This window comes from Ctenocephalides felis, unplaced genomic scaffold (assembly GCF_003426905.1).
Source record: "Ctenocephalides felis isolate EL2017-DRISC unplaced genomic scaffold, ASM342690v1 CF-g0.4_SCAFFOLD_01886, whole genome shotgun sequence".
NCBI lineage: Eukaryota > Metazoa > Arthropoda > Insecta > Siphonaptera > Pulicidae > Ctenocephalides > Ctenocephalides felis.
This window is the reverse complement of record NW_020538040.1, coordinates 6,118,060-6,123,973: the sequence shown is the minus strand read 5'-3', so window position 1 is coordinate 6,123,973 and position 5,914 is coordinate 6,118,060. Positions and strand designations below refer to the sequence as shown.

General features: G+C 25.1%; 2 non-coding genes across 2 annotated transcripts; one reads left to right on the top strand and one right to left on the bottom strand.

Annotated features, from left to right (window-relative positions):
- The first annotated feature begins 1,086 nt into the window (after nt 1-1,086).
- On the top strand, nt 1,087-1,204 carry Trnal-caa. Its single transcript has 2 exons — nt 1,087-1,124; nt 1,160-1,204. It is a non-coding gene; the product is annotated as a tRNA-Leu (tRNA).
- A 4,637-nt stretch (nt 1,205-5,841) lies between these two features.
- Trnaf-gaa lies at nt 5,842-5,914 on the bottom strand. Its single transcript has one exon. It is a non-coding gene; the product is annotated as a tRNA-Phe (tRNA).

Sequence of the window (5,914 nt, the reverse complement as noted above, 5' to 3'; positions counted from 1 at the left end):
TGACGTAGATTAGATAATTTTTGTTAAAGTATGAAATTTGTTATTTTTATTAGTTACAGATTTAAAATAGTGCTTTAGCTTACTAATGTCTAAATTAGATTTCTTAACTATAAATAGTTTTCTCTATAAAAAATATTTTAAAGAAACTAAATTACAAAGAAAGTGTAAGTATAATTTATTAAAATGTAAGAGTTATAACTTTTATTATATTTCGTATGTTAATTATTTATAGTTCTAATATTTTTAATCTAAAAATATAAATAATTCTCAATAAATTAAATCAAAATTAGACTTCTTAACTATGAATAGTTTACTCAAAAAAAATTTAAAGATACTAAATTGCAAGAAAAGATACCATGTCACATTGTTGCAAAAATTCTATTATGACATAAATTAGACATGATAAGTTTTGTTATAGTATGAAATTTGTTATTTTTATTAGTTACAGATTTAAATAGTGCTTTAGCTATCCAATGTCTAAATTAGACTTCTTAACTATAAATAGTTTACTCAAAAAAATATTTTGAAGAAACTAAATTGCAAGGAAATTTCTCTGTATTTTATTATGAACGCATAATTTATCTAAGTAAGAAGTAATAAATACTGTAAGCTAGCAATACTTTATATAGCAAGTCTACTGTTATGATTACATTGATGACAAATAAGATGATTTTGAAATTCAATATTAAACATATGTCCTAGAAACTGTGTATTTAATTTGTATATATTTGAAAAAAAAATGATGCTAATATAATTAATTTGCCAAAAAACTATTATGACCTAAATGGAAAACCAAATTTTTGCTCATGAGATAATCTAACATGTGCATTTTCATACATTTTTTTCTAAACTAACGAACTACTAACAATCACCACAATTATGTATCAGTGAGTTATAACTTTTATTATATTTCGTATGTTAATTATTTATAGTTTTAATATTTTTTAAACTAAAAATATAAATCATTGTAATTATTATTAATAATAAATTAAAGTTATTAATTTTCAAATTAAATCTAATATTCAAAAATAAATCTAATACTTCTTATACAATATACCATCGACTTTTATCGCATGGCACCGACATGTCAGGATGGCCGAGCGGTCTAAGGCGCCAGACTCAAGGTTAACCTTGTCAGTATGAAAACTGACTGCGAGCGTTCTGGTCCTCTATGAGGGCGTGGGTTCGAATCCCACTTCTGACAAATATTTTTTTATTTCGAAAATCACATTTTTTTAATTAGAATCGCTCACTAACCACTTCTAGTTACCGGTAAAAGATTATTAGTGTCATAAAAACAATTATGTTCATAGTAAACTTTGAACGGATAATAACTAAAACACTATTTTAAATCTGTTTATCATTTTCAACATTTTTTTTTTTTAAAAAAACTATTTATAGTTAAGAAACGATATTTGCATATGTCATACCTAAAGCACTGTTTTATATATCTAAATTACTAAAATAACCGATTTTTTTAAAACAACAAAAGTTATGACCATTTTAGTGAATTATAGTGTTCTAAATTGCATCATAAATTGTTCATATAAAAGTGTCATTTTCAAATTTTTTGTGAGAAAACTATATATAGCTAAGAAATTATATTTGCATATGAGATACCTAAGACATTATTTTATATATTTAAATTACTAAAATAACCGATTTTTTAAAATAACCAAAGTTATAAACTTTTTAGTAAACTATATAGTTCTAAAGTGCATCAGAAATTTGTTCTGACAGAATTTTCATATAAAAGTGTAATTTTTAAATATTTTTTTGTGAACACACTATTTATAGTTAAGAAGTAAAATTTGGACATTAGATATCCAAAACATAAATTCAAATTTGCAAATATTTAAAATCGCCAATATTTTATCATAACAAATATTATAAATATTTTAGTAACCTATAGGGTTTTAAATTGCTTCATAAGTTGTTCAGGCAGAATTTTCATATAAAAGTGTCGTTTTCAAATAATTTTTGTGCGCAAACTATTTATAGGTAAGAAGTAAAATTTGGACATTAGATAGCTAAAACACTATTTCAAAGTTATAAAAATTAAAATAATGAAATATTAAACTTATAAATATTTAACTTAACAAAACTTATAAACGTTTCAGTATATTATAAACATCAAAATTGGTTAGATAAAAATTTGCAGTAGTGTAATATTCTAATTTTTTTTTTTGAACAATTTATTTGTAGTTAAGAATTGCAAATTGCGAATGATATTGCTAAATAACTAATTTATAGGTGCAAATAATTAAAACAACAAATTTGTGTTATATTAGTAGACAAAAAGTGCATATGCATTAAATCATCGTCTAAGCTAATTTTTTACAAAGAAATTTCAATTTTAAACTTTTTTTTTTGAATAAACTATTGATAGTTAAAAAATGTAATTTTGATATATTATGGGCAAAATACTATTTTAGTTTTGTTCTTAATTAAAATAACCAATATTTCATCATAACAATAGTTATAAATATTTTAGTAAACTACTATATGGTCCTAAATTGCATCATAAGTTATTCTGGCAGAGCTTTTATATAAAAGTGTCTTCAATTTTTTTTATGAGAAAACTATTCATAGTTAAGAAATTATATTTGCACATGAGATACTTAAGACACTATTTTATATATCTAAATTACTAAAATAACCGACTTTTTAAAATAACAAAAGATATAACCATTTTAGTAAACTATATGGTTGTATCTAAGTTGCATTGTAAGTTGTTCAGACAGAACTTTCATACAAGTGTCGTTTTAAAATATTTTTCTTAAGCATACAATTTATAGTTACAAAGTAAAAAAAAAACACATTATATAATTCATTTGATCAATTCTTGTCACAACAAAAGTTTTGAGTTGCTCACTAACCACTACTTAGTGAGTTACCGATAAATTATAAATTTTGTCTTAAAACCATTATAATTATGTATTTAAACGTAATATTTATGTTTATAAACAGAACTTTGAATATTTTACTCAAACAGATTAATATTGATATTGATTAAGTTTATTATGTAAACGTATTGGGAAGTTTATGCAATTTAAAGATAATGTTTAAGGCAAAATGCCACTTACACCTATGTTTAACTTATTAATTACAATATTTTGTATTAATAGTTTGTTCTATACTTTTTGGCAAATGAATAATTCTTTTTACTCTTTTGCCAAATTGAGTTTTTTACTATGATTTTTGAAAAGTGCTCGTCGAGACCTTTCATTTGATACCCCACATCGATTTTTACCATACAAAAGCATTTCGACCCACTTTACTATTCATAGTACGCAACTACTTCAATACTGCATCATAAGTTGTGTTTGCACTTATTCATTAAATCGGTTGTAACTTTTAAACCATTGGATTAATATAAATGAATCCTTTGGCAAATTTGTGCAAAACTAAATAATCTATAATATTGTCTAACATCCCAAGCCCTACAGCAACTCGGTATACTTTAAAATCGCGTTCGAAAACATGTATATAATCCTAGTACAAAGTATACTCAACTCCATCCTAAACCTAATTTTATTCAAGATTTCTACCATACTGAATATACTCATATCTTGGTTTGGAATCCAGTACACTAAGTGCATTTATTTACAAAATTCATTATAATTTCTGAACCACTTGATTAATATAAATGATGTATTCGGCAAATTTGTGCAAAACTAAATAATCTAAAATAATGACTAACATCACAAGTCTCTAGATCAACTCGGTATATTTTAAAAACGCACTTGAAACTCAAAAAGTATCACAAAATTATTTTTACATAAGTATATGTTTTGATTTGATTTTAACGCCGATTTTCCATTATAATTATTATTTGTTTTAGCAAAACATGATACAGTATTCTTCTTGGAATCATAAATAAACAAAAAAGTGCAACTTCAATAACGAATTGACATATAATTGCTAATAATTTGCATAAGTCCGCCGCCTTGTAATTAAGTCGTAAACAACGTAAGAGGCGCATTCAACACAATTAAGACAACGTGGTAGGTGATTCGAGTTGGAGGCGATTTTAAAGTATACCGAGTTGCTGTACGGACTTACAATATTAGTATACCTTATAGATAATTTAATTTTATACAAATTTCTCGAATACATCATTTGAATTAATCAAATGGTTTTGAAGTTATAAGGATTTTTATAAAACAATGCACTAAAATTCTGGTCAAAATAATACCGGAGTTCCGGTGTGATTTTAAAGTATACTGAGTTGATGTACGGACTTATGATGTTAGACAATATTATAGATCATACAATTTTGAACAAATTTGCCGAATATTTCATTCAAATCCGATAAACCATTCAAAAGATACAACAGATTTAATAAATATGCGCAAACGATTTGTCAATGCAGTATTAAATAGTTGCGTACTACAAATAGTACAGTGGGCCGAATCGGGTCAAAATGTTTTTATATGGTAAAAATGCATGTTGGGTATCAAATGAAAGGTCTCAACGAGCACCGAGTTCCGTACAAAGCATATATTCGATATCTAATATCAATTTTTTCCAAAATTTACAAGTATACCGACTTGTTGTAAGGTTTCTATATAAGACGGTAATATATACAATTAAATTTAGCACAAATTTGCAAAATATTACATATATTTTAGATGCACGGTTCAAAAGTTACAAGGGATTTATTGAACGGTAGACCGTTGGGTTGCCGATTAGCTAATAAAGATTTTGTCTCGTCAAATATGGCATGTGGGGTATCAAATGAAAGTTCTCAATGAGCACTATCTAACAGTCATATTTAAAATAATTAATAAAGCAGTATAGTTTCGTACCCTAAACTATTTTGATTTTTATAAATATTTTGTACAAGTTTCAAGGCAATTTTAAAGTATACCGAGTTGTTCTAGGGACTCGTGATGTTCGATAACAATGTAGATTATTCAATTCTATACAAATTTGCCGAATATTTCAATTAAATCTGACGAACGGTTTAAAAGTTACAACGGATATCATAAGTAAATGCAACGACGTCTTGCACGAAAGCAGTTACGTACTATAAATAGTACAGTGGGCCGAATCGGGTCAAAATGTTTTTATATGGTAAAAATCGATGTGGGGTATCAAATGAAAGGTCTCGATGAGCACTTTTCAAAAATCAAGATCAAAAAGTACTGTACAATACATTTTTCGAGAATCCGAAAACTTTTCGAAAATGTACCAAAATGTTTACAAAAGTTATGAATGATATTATAAATAAATGCATACATCACGTTCAGAGTTATTTTATTTTATTAAATATTACAACAACATTAATTGAAATAAATTTATATTTTAGAATGTAAGTAAATTCTTGAGTAATAAATTAAACTTGTTAATGAGTTTTAGTTTTGACTATTTGTTTATTCATTTATTTTCTTAAATTGATTAAAATAAATATGAATTTTTAATAGTACAAACTTCGAAACACTTGATGGTCGACTATAGGCGACACTCGTACACACAGGTCGTCATAATAATTAATACAATACAAGCGTTAATAAAAAGTACAATACCTTAACATACATTTATATTTATATTTATATTCATATTTAATTTATATTCAATTTATATTTATATTCATATTTAATTTATATTCAATTTATATTTAATTTATATTTATATTTATATTTATATTTATATTTAATTTATAATTATTGTTTGAAATAAATGTTTGATATTTGAGTACGTTAAGTAAAAATTCAGTATGTCAACTAAAATCATTAAATAACGCCAAAAACTAATTTTTAACTTTAGTTAACATTAAAACCTAATACTACACAATCCAAAATTTAATTTTCTATCAAAATTTGAAAAAAAAATATATGCCGAAACCAGGGATCGAACCAGGGACCTTTAGATCTTCAGTCTAACGCTCTCCCAACTGAGCTATTTCGGC